This window comes from Epinephelus lanceolatus, chromosome 4 (assembly GCF_041903045.1).
Source record: "Epinephelus lanceolatus isolate andai-2023 chromosome 4, ASM4190304v1, whole genome shotgun sequence".
Taxonomy (NCBI): Eukaryota; Metazoa; Chordata; class Actinopteri; order Perciformes; family Serranidae; genus Epinephelus; species Epinephelus lanceolatus.
Window position 1 is genome coordinate 46,364,758 of NC_135737.1, and position 14,916 is coordinate 46,379,673.

Here is a 14,916-nt window from a genome sequence, read left to right on the forward strand (position 1 = left end):
ATTAACAGTAATATGAGCCACAGTTCACTCAAACACCAGTTTCCTTCTGTGTGTCAAAGAGTACAATGCTGTTTCAGTGAAATGTGAACCTGTTTCCTCCACTGAAGGCTCAAAATAACAGATGACAAAGAGCATTTAAGGACACTCGAGTTAGTTTAGTTTCTGTTTTCATCACTTTAATGTTGGTTTCCACCTGCCTGATAGTGCAGATATGAGCCGAGCTTAAAGTCTGCACTAAATACAGAATCTTTTTCTGTTTTTACTACTTATATATTGACAACCTAAATGTAGCACAGTTAGTCTTTCACTAGAGCTGTTCACATCTGCTGCACATGAGCAATAAGTGTAGCTACAGGTGGTTAAAGAAAAAAGCGAAACAGTGCAAGAAACAAAATGAAACTGCAGGAAGAATTTACAAAAGTATTGTGTAGCTTTTGAGGCTGCTAAACCTGCACAAATAACACAAAGAGGAAAAGGTTAACTCTCAAAGCTCCCACAAAGGGTGGAATGCACCTCGCACCGCGCTGCCAAGTAAATATGCTCCTGTGCTATTTGCACACATTTAAATGAGGTAATATGCAAACACCTGGCACCAAACTGCCCCCTTTCAATGCAAATAGGCCTTACTACAAACTAGTCCAATTCACAAAGATCAGCACTAACAGCCACACACAGTCACAGTGAAATAATTATCACAGAGTTGGTGGGAAGTCAAGTGCACTCACAGACTCGGATATTAAATCACAAACAGGGCTTCTCTCCATCCATCCATTTTTAGTCGCTTAACCAGGGCCCAGGGACACCATGGTGTTCCCAGGCCAGACGAGATATATAATCCCTCCAGTGTGTTCTGCATCTGACCTGTGGCCTCCCACCAGTTGGACGTACCCGAAATACCTCAATTGACCCCTACGACATGAAGGAGCAGCGGCTCTACTCCAAGCTCCCTCCAGATGTCAGAGCTCCTCCCCCTTACACTAAGGCTGAGCCCAGACACGCTACAGAGGAAACTCACTTCGGCCGCTTGTATCCGTGATCTCATTCTTTCAGTCACTACCCAGAGCTCATGACCATAGGTGAGGGTTGGGACCAAGAGTACCTCACCAGGTCTGCGGCTTCTCTCTGTCATTTTTTATTCCCCGCCTGAAGTTTGGAGGAACGACTCTGCCTCTTGTTGGTCAGGACCTGCAGCTCGCTGTCTTTTCTCTCTGCCACATTTATGCCTTCTGTGTTCTCAGTACAAAGGCAACATTTATACTTTGCCACATGGATAATTGCAATGAGGTGCAAAAAAAGGGCAAATTGCACTCAGTTGCAAAACTTAATGGGTTTGTTTGTGCTTTAATATCATCAGAGCAATATCTCTCTACGGACCTTGAGACTGGGCAGAAAGCCAAACCATTCGGCAGAATAAGTGTTTTACATTTCTGCAAATCACAGCTATGGAACATTTGCATGTTGTTATCATGCAGCGGATACATTGAAACTTTACATTTCAATAACGCTGTGGTTAACCTGTGGTCAAATACTACTTGGTTATGGTTGGGAAAAGATCATGTTTTGGCTTAAAATATTCAGTGTTGGTGGCAGTGGGAAAAACAGTGATGGTTTGCCACAAAACACCCACGATGCACCTGACACAATCAAACAGCTCATGCAGCGCTGTGCTGGACTGCATGTGTGCTACTGTGGTCATTTCATTCATCTCAGACTGATTTAGCGCAGCACGTGCAACATATAGACCGACATCGCACTGTAGACTAATTAACAGATTCTGAGTGTTGCTGGAGAACTTGTGAGTGAGTGAGCATTATGTAACACAGCTTGTCCCTGTATCAATATAAACGGTGTTGTCTAAATTTATATCTTGCTTGAAAATATGTTGATGTATCCCACATGGTCGTTACATCGCCCAGCCCCAGACTCCTATTAGTCTTCACCGAAACTGTTGAGGAATGAAACTGCAGCTGCCGTCCTCCACGAAGGAGCGAGCTACAAACCTTTTAGCATCTTTGGGCCCAAACAATCCCAGAGAGCATCACTGTAAAAAAAAAACCCATGTAATCAGACATTTCTGTTCTGTCATCCGTTTACAGTTATCATGGTCCATTCTTAAAAATTAATGAGGCAATGATATGTTGATTTTAAAAAGCTACGTAGAGCCCCTTTAATGGAGCACGTAGGCTGTGCAGGGAACAAACACTTTGTAAATCACAGTAATTATATCTGCCCTGGGGAAGTCCTCACAGGCCAATGAGCTGTTAACGTACTGAATTTATGTGTCATTTTGGTCCCAGCTGTGAAGACACCCTGAGGTGTTGTCACCCTAAAATAAAAACCACATACTTTCTACTTAACTTTCTAAAACCCAAAATTATTCTCCTTAAAACTGCACAACAGCATGAAAACAGTTCTGATTTATAAAAGTAAATCAGACAGATGTGACTTTATAATTCTAAGCTCAGTGATTATGTCAAATTTGGCTTCAGGCTGAACGGGACTTTGAAACTTCTAAAGGTGTCAGAGGAGTCTTTTTACTGAGCAGATCTTAATCTCATGACCCAAATACGTCGACGTTTCTCTGCAGATTTGAATGTTAAACTAACTAAGCTGGAAGTGGCGTCACGAGGTGGCAGAGTGCAGTGAATTATACGGACTGAAAGGAGAAAGTGTGGAGTTTTGGGATAAGCAGGGAGGATCACAGACACAGAGAGAGAGACGGAGAGCGGAGGGGAGTGTGACGACATATTTCAGACTTTGATAAGGAGATTCAGGCCGGAGAATTAAATATTAACGTCTTTTACAATACTAACGATTGTTTTTATTGCTATGTTATCTGCAGAACTTCTGACATGACAGGAAGTCCTGATTTCTTTGGAAACATCATGACATTTAATGACCTCTTAGCCCTTGTTACGCCCCACCCTTAGACAGCCCTATGGGATGAACAACACTCCACCACTGACCCAACATTACCACAGAAGACATCTTTAAACCACTCAGATCCTTGGGATTTATTAACAAATAAATCAAGCGAACAAGACAACAAAAATCCCAGGCTGAGAGGCAGCAGGACCAGCAGTCCCCACACCAGAGGCCTCTCTGCTCTGCTGCTGGCACAGGAGCTCTTAAGCACCTCCTCCATGCCAGGTGTGATGCACCTCGTTAAGCAACGCAGCGCACCTGGGCAGATCTACGATGGAAAGAAAAGGGACAGCAAAGCTCAGCGTGGCATTGTGTGTCTAAACTGAAAATGGAAAAGCAGGCATGGCTTCACTCGGCACGGCCAAAAGTGACAGTGGAAGAGGCCCATGTGGGTTAGGGGATACTGCTGAAGTCTAAAACTGCTCAAACCTGAGGGGAAGTGTGGTTGTTTTTTGTCTTTTTGTTTTTTGAGCTGCTGAACAGCTGAATTTCCCTCCTGGGATAAATAAAGTTCTTTTCTATTCTATTTTGAAACTGTTCATTTAAGATCGAGATGGAGCTGCCAATGGCCACCATGTATTGCCCTGTTTTGCTTGCTGATTCAGTGTTTTACCACAGCACCCAGAGAGGACCTTATGAGCACCAGGGAAACAACCCCAACAGTTTTATTTCCCACTTTTCTCTCTTCCTCAGTGGAATTAATGGATGTTCTGGTCAAAGCAGTGAAACGACGAAGGAGAGGGAAATGAGCCGATGAGCTTGTGCACCTCCACAAGAGCGTACTTCGCACACCATTACCATGAATATTTCTCTACAATGTGCATTCACTGTGCAACACATTGGACAAACTCCAGCAACTGGTGGGGAGAAACAAAGACTTTTCTTCATCTTGCGTTTTGTGCTTCACAGAGACGTGGCTTTGAGGATCAATAGTGGACTCTGCGCTGCAGCTGTCAGGCGTCTAGCTGTGTGAACCTGACTGATGCAGACTGACTGGATACAGAGTCAGGTATCAGTTTATTGCCAAATTAGTCTCAACGCGCCCGGAGGCACTTAATCTATTCCAATTTTCTTGAAAACCACACCATGAACAGTCCAAAGCCTCATCTCTCCAAATATAATCGAGGTTTTAGTCCATGAGGAATAGTTAGTTCTCCTGCTCAGTGTTGTCACGACCACACGTTTCTACCCAAATTTGACGTGCACATTTGCCACAGCACTCACCACACCTGATTGCAGGCACCTAGCTTTGTGTGTGTCCTAACTGCAAACCCAAAGATCCCTACTCCATCTGCAGCGTGCACCCAGCAAACCAGATAAACCAGGGTCTGGAGCCCCCTGCAACTGCTCATCCCAGAGGCCCCCTCCTTCTCCCCCTACACCACGACGACGGCCCTCTCTGTACTCTGTCTTTGCCTCCACTCTGAAGCCCTGTGCTGATTGGCTGTCTCTGGTGTCCGCGGACATCTTTAACACCTTGCTGAAGACATGCCATGAAAACCTTCCAAACCTCCACCATTATCCATGTCCCCCGGAAAACAAGGATCACAGGACTGAATGATTACAGACCTGTCCCCCTGACCTCTGTGGTTATTAAGTCCTTTGAGCACCTTGTTCGATCCCACCGACCCACTTCTGGACCCCCTGCAGTTCGCCTACACAACCAACAGGTCTGTGGACGATGCAGTCAACATAACCCTCCATTTTATCCTTCACCCCCAGCAGCTTACGCCGGGATCCTGTTTGTGGATTTCAGCTCTACCTTCAACACCATCATCATCATCTTCTCCATCAGCTGCACGTGCCAGATCACAGACTTCCTAAAGTGTTGAGCGTCAGTCTGTAGCTTCATGTTACCAGCTTCCATTGAAAAATACTTATAGTCTGTTGCTGCTAACCTGCAAACTGTACCATAATTCCAGCCTTCACCAATCAAACACGTTCAACAAAAACTTTCTGGTTGTTTACTTTGCAACGTGAACAAGGTATCAGTGCCGTCTACCTGACAGTAAACTTTGCTAGGGAAGCCAGACTGGCCCTGCTCGGCCTTCTTCGGTCCCATTCGGCAGTGCAGTGAAGTGTTTCTGTGCAGAGGGCTGACGTGCTGCAGGTAACAGCAGTCATAAAGCTGAAGGAAGCAGGCTATTTAATGGTGTAATAACATTATGTGTTGTTATGGCTGTCAGAGGGGACATTAGCCTGCAGATGTTAGCTAGCAAAGAGTTAGTGCAGACTGCCTCCATGGGGGGGGTGGGGGGGGTGGAGCCTTGGGACATAATGAAGGTAATCTGAGTCATAATGAAGCCCAGCAGCCTCAGCAACACTAATAAAACACATTAACTCCTTTCAAAACACTCAGATCAACTCACAACCTGCTCTGCATCCTCTTTCACTGCTTTTCTCCTCTCTGCTGCTGCAGCTCTTCATCTCTAACTCCTCTTCCTCCCACACCTGTCTTCCTCTCAGAAGTGTTCACTATTTGTTCAACAGTTTTCAAGCAGATTCGTCGCAGGGCTCATTATCACTGCAGCTGTCAAAGGATTCATTGATTGGCACACAGAGTTTGTGTTGACTTGTATTGTCTTCAAAAATGCATGAAAACAGCAGTTTTATACATTTACTCTCACCGGCCACTTAATTAGGTACAGCTGTTCGACTGCTTGTTAACACAAATAGCTAATCAGCCAATCACGTGGCAGCAACTGAAGTTCGAGCTGCTGAAGTTCAAATTGAGCCTCAGAACGATGAAGAAAGGTGATTTAAGAGACTTTGAACGTGGCATGGTTGTTGAAGCAGGTGATGAGCATTTTGTACAATTTTCTGACACTTTACAGACCACATTTACTGGTACACAGTGTGCAGCTGCAAAATGCTCTGCTCAGAATCTGAAGCAGGTCAAATGAATCCAATATCTGAAACAACAAGAACTTTATTTCTATTGTCACACGTTCAGTGATCACGATTGTTTCAGTTTCAGGTGGGAACGGGGTCAAACATAACTCAGCCTCTCAGGTGACACTAAACATTCAGCACAGCTCAGGTCACTGTAGTGAAACTGTAGCCACAGTTATACGATCTATGTGACACAGTTACATTGTAAAAGCTGCAGGGTGGTTCACCTGAGCTCAGTGACACCGTAACCCTCCACTCATAGAGCCCATGCGGGACGTGACCTGTGTGCATGACACAGTGGTCGCTGTATTGGATGAAGCTGCAGCCACAAGGGTCGGACCAAAAAAATTACCCTGTGACACAAATGTTCCTCGAACACAATGCCCAAGTAGAAGGTTAGCTGAAGTGTAGGCTTTATCATTTCAGTATTTTTATTACTTCAACTTATCAAATGAAAGCATACCAGATAACCAGATCAACTTTTAGACTTAATTAGGTTGTTTTACGAATAAGAAAGCTGCAGAATGAAGCTCTCAGTGCACGACACAAAGGCCTTCTGAAGTTCAGATAAATGCAGCTTAAAAGGTTTTACCAGCTAAAATATCAGAGAAAAGTGAAACATGCAGATCACAAATCTCGCTTTGTCCAACCAACATCCCAAACCTCACAGAAATTCTGTTCTCATGATATAAAACAGATGAAAGCAGAAAATGATCATACTGAAGAAGCTAGAAACACAGTGCTAACGGAGTATCAGTACTGCTGTGAATTTATTTTCTGTCAGTCAACTGTTTGGTTGAGTTGCACTAAATTCAAGTCAAGGTGGACACACTGCACTTCAGCATCAGCTGTCTACAGGTCTATGTAACTGATGAAGAGGAATAAACAGAAACATCTGCAACAGTGGTGTAAAACAAACTCCTGAACACAGTCAGGGATCAACCTGTTTGTTTGTCGGAGAATTCACCAGAGACCTCGAGCTCAAACTGACACACACACACAGCAACATGTTTAATTGTTTCTTCAGTTCACGTGTGGCAGAGGATTAGTCTGCTGTCAGACACCCAAAAACAGGTCTGAGTGTTGTTCTGCTGTCAGTGGGTGGAGGAGGTGTTTCACCACAGCGACACATTCCTACAGCAGCACCGACAGCTGCTGCTGCGGTGGTGGTTGTTCCAGTCACAGCAAGCCTGAAGGAACCTGTAGACAATCCAGTGTGACCAAAGACCATCCATTAGGGTGTGACAGGAGCGTGTTTGTTTGTTTGAGGTGGTGGACACAGATAATGAGCTGGGTTACAACCTGGGACCTAACAATTAAAGGAAACATACTGCAGCTTCACAAAGCCACAAAATGTTCAGATTTAAAGCCCATCACAGTTTCCTACAGTCCAACATGAAGTGTTCAGATGTTTTGTTTTCAATTGAAAAGCAAAAATGTTGGCATTGTAGGTTTCTGCAAACCACAAATACGTTACACTGGCATATTTCATATGCATCATTTCAGCTTTTCTAAAGTGACACCTAGACGAGACACCTGCCGACCTGTCGATACCAGCAAAGAGCAAAACCAGTTGTGATCCAGTGAGTTGTCGCTGTGTTTCCAGCTGCTTTTAGACACAAAATGTGGGTGTTTTCTAGCGTCCCATCGCTGTTTTTCCAGCTGGAATTGTGCAAAATAGTGGTTCAGAAACTGCTCCATCTAATTAATGCAAAACTCCAGAGATACCATAAAGCAGCTCTCAGAAGTCAAACGCAAGCAGAGGTATTAAAGGGACAGCTACCTGGAGACTGATGGACACCACCATTCACCAGTCTGTATCAGCTGATACAAACAATATTGGCCAAAAAGTTTATCATCATATATTCTACTATCTCCTACATACAAGATATTACCCCTTACATAACAGATCAACTTCTAGACTTAATTAGGTTGCTTTAAGAGTAAGAAAGCTGCAGAATGAAGCTCTCAGTGCACGACACGAAGGCCTTCTGAAGTTCAGATAAATGCAGCTTAAACAAAAGGGTTTACCAGCTCAGTTAACTAACTACAAATGTCCACTGTAAAACTGAAATAAGGCTCAGACGCTGTGAGCTGTGTTGTTAAACAGAACTGTGTCCTCCTTTGTGTCTTCTGTGTTACATCGTTTGATACAACTATCCAATCACAGCCTGACCTGAAACTATATGAGCCTATAAAATATCAGAAAACAGTGAAACATGCAGATCACAACATCTGGTTTTGTCCGACCAGCATCCTAAACCTCAAGGATATCATAAAAAAGATCTACATTTTGAAGTGACTCCTGCACCATGTGCACCAGACCAGCATGCATGATGCCTGCCTGTCTCCGTAACCATGGCAACAGAGGGACACATGGACACCAAACACACACAAGTCTTAAAACTCATATCCCGAGGGCACACAGGACACTGGATACACTCCTGACAGCCCGGTGTGTGAGTGACTCTACCACACACACACGCAAGCACGCACGCGCGCGCACACACACACACACACACACACACACACACACACACACACAGGCCTACAGTATCCAGGTACAGAATAAAAACCGGTTCCTGAGCAGCACAGCGGTGTAAATTACTACTCTCACAGTCTCACATTAAGCTGCATGTTTCCTCAAAACAACTTGTGTCTAAAATAACAAACAGGTGATGAGAGTTTCGGTTCAGGTGACATTTGAAACTTGTTTACATGCAGATAAAACAACAAAACAACAAAACAACACTCAGTAAGACCTCACAAACCGGAAAACAAACTCACGGTGAGTTTAAACGGTGTGTGAGGCGGTGAACGTGATCTAATTAACGTCGGCAAGATGACTCACTTACCGGCCGGTGGATGAGCTCATTTCAGGAAACGAGTCAAGAGAAAAACATGTCCAGTTTGTTGGGGTAAAAACAAAACTATTCTGACAGTCAGAAACACTTCCGGTGATCCAGGTGAGTTTTGGGCTGGTGGTCAGCTGATAAGAGCTGAGAGATAAAACTCAGCAGCAGCCGTGAAAAACCTTCAGTCTGCAGCAGGAAAACACTACAGGTAACACAAACCTACCTGCTGCAGGTAGTTTATAAGCCACGCCCCCTCCGAACCTTTCCACACACACACACCTGCAGCTGCTCACCTGCATCACGCGCCACTAGCTCGGCTCCTTCTTCCCCGCGTCCCTTTTTCTTTATAAACCTCCTCTGACGTGTCCTACTTCACCTCCTCACACAGAGTGAAGGTGACTTTCAATCTTCCAGATACTTTCATTCACCTTCTCATTCTTTTATCTGTTTTCTGTCATTTCCTCATCGCTCAAAGTTTGTTTGCACAAAGGCAAGGAAGCATAGAAGTGGAGCTGTTACTGGAATGGGACGCGGCCCTCATGGCCTTCTTTACCTTTGCCATTAAACCATAAACCCATAAAACCTCTCCATCAGTCTGAGACCTGTAAACATGTAGATTCATTTTTAATTTAGAAAACACACCAAGCAAACATCATGATGCAGCATTTGAAATGATAATAATAATTAGCAGAAGTAGAAGTAGAATTATAATTATGAACCTTATACATACTTTTCAAAACAAAGGTGCTTCACAAGGAAGAATCAGCACCGATTAGAAGTACAAAAATATACAATAAATATGATGAAACCTTAAGTAAATACTAAATATCATATATCCATAGTTATGTTAATTATTTACCAGTGGTGTTTTTAGGCCTGGGCATCCGAGGTTTCAGCCCCAAATGTTTTATGAATAGCCCTGGATCTAAGTAGAATATATTAAAAATAAAATAAAATTGAAAATAATATGAAGCTGTTTGTTTTAGGTCCTCTGTGTCATTCAAGCAACACATATTGTGTGATCGCATGGAAGAGGGAAAGCGCACCAGTAATCACTTCAATGGTAAAAGCTTTAAATATATTTACTGCTGGATAGTTTAATCTATAATTATACATCATCATTTAGTAGTTGATTATATTTTGTATTATTAATCTGAGTTTTCAGAGTAACTTAAGCTGACAAATAAGTGTAGTGCAGTAAAAAGCACAGTGTTTCCCTCTGAGATGTAGAGGACGAGCAGAAGTATAAAGTAGCATGAAACAGAAATATTTTTCTCTCTAAATTTTAATGATACAGGTGCAAAGTATTCTGTTTCTACTTAATACTAATGACCAACAACTACTACTATTTTCAACTTCACAATTTCCCATTTATCTGTAAAATTTAATCTAAAAAAACACTTTTTAAGGGTAAATAAGATGCCAGAGTGCATTTTGAAAAACTTAACGCTTAACTTAGCTTAACATTCTGTTTCACTCTCTGTATCAGTCCCAAACATTTACAGTGGACAGGAGCACTCTCCTTGACAGACAAACTTCTTCAGCCAATCAGTGCAACAAAACACCAGGGATCATCTTCATCAACACCAACGGAGCCAGTTGAAAGTCAAGCTTTTGTCAAATCCAGTTGGAAGAAAACATCTCTTCCTGTAAGAAACACGGTAAGTGCATGTTCATGTTCTTGTTTAATTGTTGTTTTTCGCTCTATTTCTTTATTCGACTAACGTTAGAGTTAGCGCTCGTTGCTTCAGGAGACACCATTAAGCTGCAGGCTACATGTTACCTCATGAACTACAACGCAGACCCTGATTGGCTACTTATGTTGTCAACTATCCCTGATTGGATTTTAATTTCTGGAAGGAGTTTGGGGCAGCATAAAGTCCAAAACAGAATATTGAGCTGACGCCATCAGGGTGATCTTACCAGGCTGGATTTTCCCATGTTTATGATTCTAAGTGACTCACAGACTTTTTCATAATGTCAAAATCAGCTGCATGTTCAGCCGACATTAACTTCTCGTCGTCTTTAGCCTTGTGAGATTTCAGAAAGAGAATTCCTGTTAGTAGAACTTAAACACAAAACTAATTGGAACAAGTAAAAGGTACAAAACAAAGCACTTCATTTCACTGCAGGATCCTTTCCGCAAAATTTAAGACACTCATAATAACGACCTGAGTCTGTGAGTGGCAAAAGCAAGCACTTTAAATGGATGTAAATTGATGGGGCGCAGGTGCCCTGAGTGGTTCTATTGCATAATAAATAATGAATAAATAATGAAATATAAGGTCCAGGTTGAAAATACTGGTGTTTCCCTTTAAGATCAGCATAACAAAAGGAAACCCTCAGAGAAACTGGAAACATGAATGAAGAACTCATGGCTTGTTGCCAGAGAAGAGGTCACTGTTCATTTGATACAACATAACTGAAACAGTTAGGAAAGACTTGGCATGGCTGCAGCAGCTCTATCTCTTTGTGTGGTTGAGATTTCAAAATACCACACGTGAACCTTCAGCACTCACTCTGCTGCCGAAGATTGACTCTGGTGGGACTCGAACTCAGAACCTTTGAATCTCTCCTTCTGTGTTTGTCTAGAAGTCCAATGCGCTATCCATTGCGCCGCAGAGCCACATGTTGCTGTGTTGATGTAGTGGATCCAACAACCCCAGCCTTTCACCCGGGAGGCCGGTGTTTGCTTCCTGTGAGATTGCAAAGCCAAACCCTGTCCTTTTATTCTAAACCCAACCACATGCCAACCACCAACCATGTGCATGTGTTGGCTAAATGTAACCAACTGTGTTTGTTGTTGAGAGAAAAAACATCAGCTTGTGGAGTTGTACCAAGGTAGTGCATTTATTTTGAAAGAGACTGTATGCACACTGTACATTTCCTGTGAAAACCAAAGTGTATTTTGTAACAGGCCTAAATTAACATTTCATACCTGAATGTCAACAACTAACGCACCCACGGTACATTGCATGTCATAGGTTGATGTAGAAAGTTCATGACCATTCTGCTTTTGTACAGAATCCTGAGGTGGAATAACAGCACAAAGTTCCTACCTTGAACAGGCAGTGCAGAGGAGGCTGGTGTCAAAGGAGATCATGGTCGAATGACTTTTCACCCACTTTACACTGTAAACCTTTAAAGATCGACTCTGGTGGGACTCGAACCCACAACCTTTGAATCACTTCTTTTGTGTATGTCTAGAAGTCCAATGCGCTATCCATTGCGCCACAGAGCCACATGTTACTTTCTCAGATGTAGTGGCTCTTTTTGGACTTAGGACTCCCAGTATTGCTTGAAAATTTCGACCAGGACTCACTCCGAGGTGGTCGAATACGGGCACTTGGTCGGTGACTTCTGGCATCAGACGCCAATGAAAAAACTGTCCTTTCACATTGGCATGATATGCAACCAGTCGCCATTATTGTTTAATGGCGGCCAGCAGCATCAGGGGGAAATGTGGTGGGATAACAAGGAAAGTTAAAGGGGCAGAAGTTCTATTAGGGCGAGTGGGAGGAGTGGTGAATGGGTCCAACAACCCCAGCCTTTCACCCCAGACGCCGGTGTTTGCTTCCTGTAAAATTGCAAAGCCAAACCCTGTTGTTTTTTTTTCTAAACCCAACCACATGCCAACCACCAACCATGTGCATGTGTTGACTAAATGTAACCAACTGTGTTTGTTGTTGAGAGAAAAAACATCAGCTTGTGGAGTTGTACCAAGGTAGTGCATTTATTTTGAAAGAGACTGTATGCACACTGTACATTTCCTGTGAAAACCAAACTGTATTTTGTAACAGGCCTAAGTTGACATGGCATACCAGAATGTCAACAACTAACGCACCCACAGTACATTACATGTCATAGGTCGCTTGACCATTCTGCATTCGTGCCTTTTGTACAGAACCCTGAGGTGGAATAACAACACAAAGTTCCTACCTTGAACAGGCAGTGCAGAGGAGGCTGGTGTCAAGGGAGATCATGGTTGAATGACTTTTCATCCACTTAACACTGTAAACCTTTAAATATCGACTCTGGTGGGACTCGAACCCACAACCTTTGAATCACTTCTTTTGTGTATGTCTAGAAGTCCAATGCGCTATCCATTGCGCCACAGAGCCACATGTTACTTTCTCAGATGTAGTGGCTCTTTTTGGACTTAGGACTCCCAGTATCGCTTGAAAATTTCGACCAGGACTCACTCCGAGGTGGTCGAATACGGGCACTTGGTCGGTGACTTCTGGCATCAGACGCCAGTGAAAAAACTGTCCTTTCACATTGGCATGATATGCAACCAGTCGCCATTATTGTTTAATGGCGGCCAGCAGCATCAGGGGGAAATGTGGTGGGATAACAAGGAAAGTTAAAGGGGCAGAAGTTCTATTAGGGCGAGTGCGAGGAGTGGTGAATGGGTCCAACAGCCCCAGCCTTTCACCCCAGACGCCGGTGTTTGCTTCCTGTAAAATTGCAAAGCCAAACCCTGTTGTTTTTTTTTCTAAACCCAACCACATGCCAACCACCAACCATGTGCATGTGTTGGCTAAATGTAACCAACTGTGTTTGTTGTTGAGAGAAAAAACATCAGCTTGTGGAGTTGTACCAAGGTAGTGCATTTATTTTGAAAGAGACTGTATGCACACTGTACATTTCCTGTGAAAACCAAACTGTATTTTGTAACAGGCCTAAATTAACATTTCATACCAGAATGTCAACAACCAACGCACCCACGGTACATTGCATGGCGTAGGTTGATGTAGAAAGTTCATGACCATTCTGCTTTTGTACAGAACCTTGAGGTGGAATAACAGCACAAAGTTCCTGCCTTGAACAGGCAGTGCAGAGGAGGCTGGTGTCAAGGGAGATCATGGTCGAATGACTTTTCACCCACTTTACACTGTAAACCTTTAAAGATCGACTCTGGTGGGACTCGAACCCACAACCTTTGAATCACTTCTTTTGTGTATGTCTAGAAGTCCAATGCGCTATCCATTGCGCCACAGAGCCACATGTTACTTTCTCAGATGTAGTGGCTCTTTTTGGACTTAGGACTCCCAGTATCGCTTGAAAATTTCGACCAGGACTCACTCCGAGGTGGTCGAATACGGGCACTTGGTCGGTGACTTCTGGCATCAGACGCCAGTGAAAAAACTGTCCTTTCACATTGGCATGATATGCAACCAGTCGCCATTATTGTTTAATGGCGGCCAGCAGCATCAGGGGGAAATGTGGTGGGATAACAAGGAAAGTTAAAGGGGCAGAAGTTCTATTAGGGCGAGTGCGAGGAGTGGTGAATGGGTCCAACAGCCCCAGCCTTTCACCCCAGACGCCGGTGTTTGCTTCCTGTAAAATTGCAAAGCCAAACCCTGTTGTTTTTTTTTCTAAACCCAACCACATGCCAACCACCAACCATGTGCATGTGTTGGCTAAATGTAACCAACTGTGTTTGTTGTTGAGAGAAAAAACATCAGCTTGTGGAGTTGTACCAAGGTAGTGCATTTATTTTGAAAGAGACTGTATGCACACTGTACATTTCCTGTGAAAACCAAACTGTATTTTGTAACAGGCCTAAATTAACATTTCATACCAGAATGTCAACAACCAACGCACCCACGGTACATTGCATGGCGTAGGTTGATGTAGAAAGTTCATGACCATTCTGCTTTTGTACAGAACCTTGAGGTGGAATAACAGCACAAAGTTCCTGCCTTGAACAGGCAGTGCAGAGGAGGCTGGTGTCAAGGGAGATCATGGTCGAATGACTTTTCACCCACTTTACACTGTAAACCTTTAAAGATCGACTCTGGTGGGACTCGAACCCACAACCTTTGAATCACTTCTTTTGTGTATGTCTAGAAGTCCAATGCGCTATCCATTGCGCCACAGAGCCACATGTTACTTTCTCAGATGTAGTGGGTCTTTTTGGACTTAGGACTCCCAGTATTGCTTGAAAATTTCGACCAGGTTTCACTCCGAGGTGGTCGAATACGGGCACTTGGTCGGTGACTTCTGGCATCAGACGCCAATGAAAAAACTGTCCTTTTACGTTGGCATGTTACGCAACCAGTCGCCATTATTGTTTAATGGCGGCCAGCAGCATCAGGGGGAAATGTGGTGGGATAACAAGGAAAGTTAAAGGGGCAGAAGTTCTATTAGGGCGAGTGCGAGGAGTGGTGAATGGGTCCAACAACCCCAGCCTTTCACCCCAGACGCCGGTGTTTGCTTCCTGTAAAATTGCAAAGCCAAA

At 43.6% G+C, this 14,916-nt stretch overlaps 1 protein-coding gene and 4 non-coding genes across 8 annotated transcripts in view; all 5 read right to left on the reverse strand.

Annotated features, from left to right (window-relative positions):
• The window catches only part of LOC117259344 (nesprin-2), a 53,743-nt gene extending 44,825 nt beyond the window's left edge, over window positions 1-8,918 (reverse strand). For 3 of the 4 annotated variants that reach the window (XR_013490995.1, XM_033630625.2, XM_078167377.1), the window contains exon 1: window positions 8,673-8,917. The gene's annotated coding sequence lies outside the window, so the exon portion shown is untranslated. Of the gene's footprint in view, window positions 1-8,672 lie in introns of all 4 variants that reach the window. The other variant, XM_078167378.1, reaches the window with a different exon arrangement.
• Window positions 8,919-11,821: 2,903 nt separating this feature from the next.
• On the reverse strand, window positions 11,822-11,913 carry trnar-ucu (transfer RNA arginine (anticodon UCU)). Its single transcript is given in 2 exon segments — window positions 11,822-11,857; window positions 11,877-11,913. It is a non-coding gene; the product is annotated as a tRNA-Arg (tRNA).
• A 788-nt stretch (window positions 11,914-12,701) lies between these two features.
• On the reverse strand, window positions 12,702-12,793 carry trnar-ucu (transfer RNA arginine (anticodon UCU)). The gene is given in 2 exon segments: window positions 12,702-12,737; window positions 12,757-12,793. It is a non-coding gene; the product is annotated as a tRNA-Arg (tRNA).
• A 791-nt stretch (window positions 12,794-13,584) lies between these two features.
• trnar-ucu (transfer RNA arginine (anticodon UCU)) lies at window positions 13,585-13,676 on the reverse strand. Its single transcript is given in 2 exon segments — window positions 13,585-13,620; window positions 13,640-13,676. It is a non-coding gene; the product is annotated as a tRNA-Arg (tRNA).
• A 791-nt stretch (window positions 13,677-14,467) lies between these two features.
• On the reverse strand, window positions 14,468-14,559 carry trnar-ucu (transfer RNA arginine (anticodon UCU)). The gene is given in 2 exon segments: window positions 14,468-14,503; window positions 14,523-14,559. It is a non-coding gene; the product is annotated as a tRNA-Arg (tRNA).
• Between the last annotated feature and the right edge of the window lie 357 nt (window positions 14,560-14,916).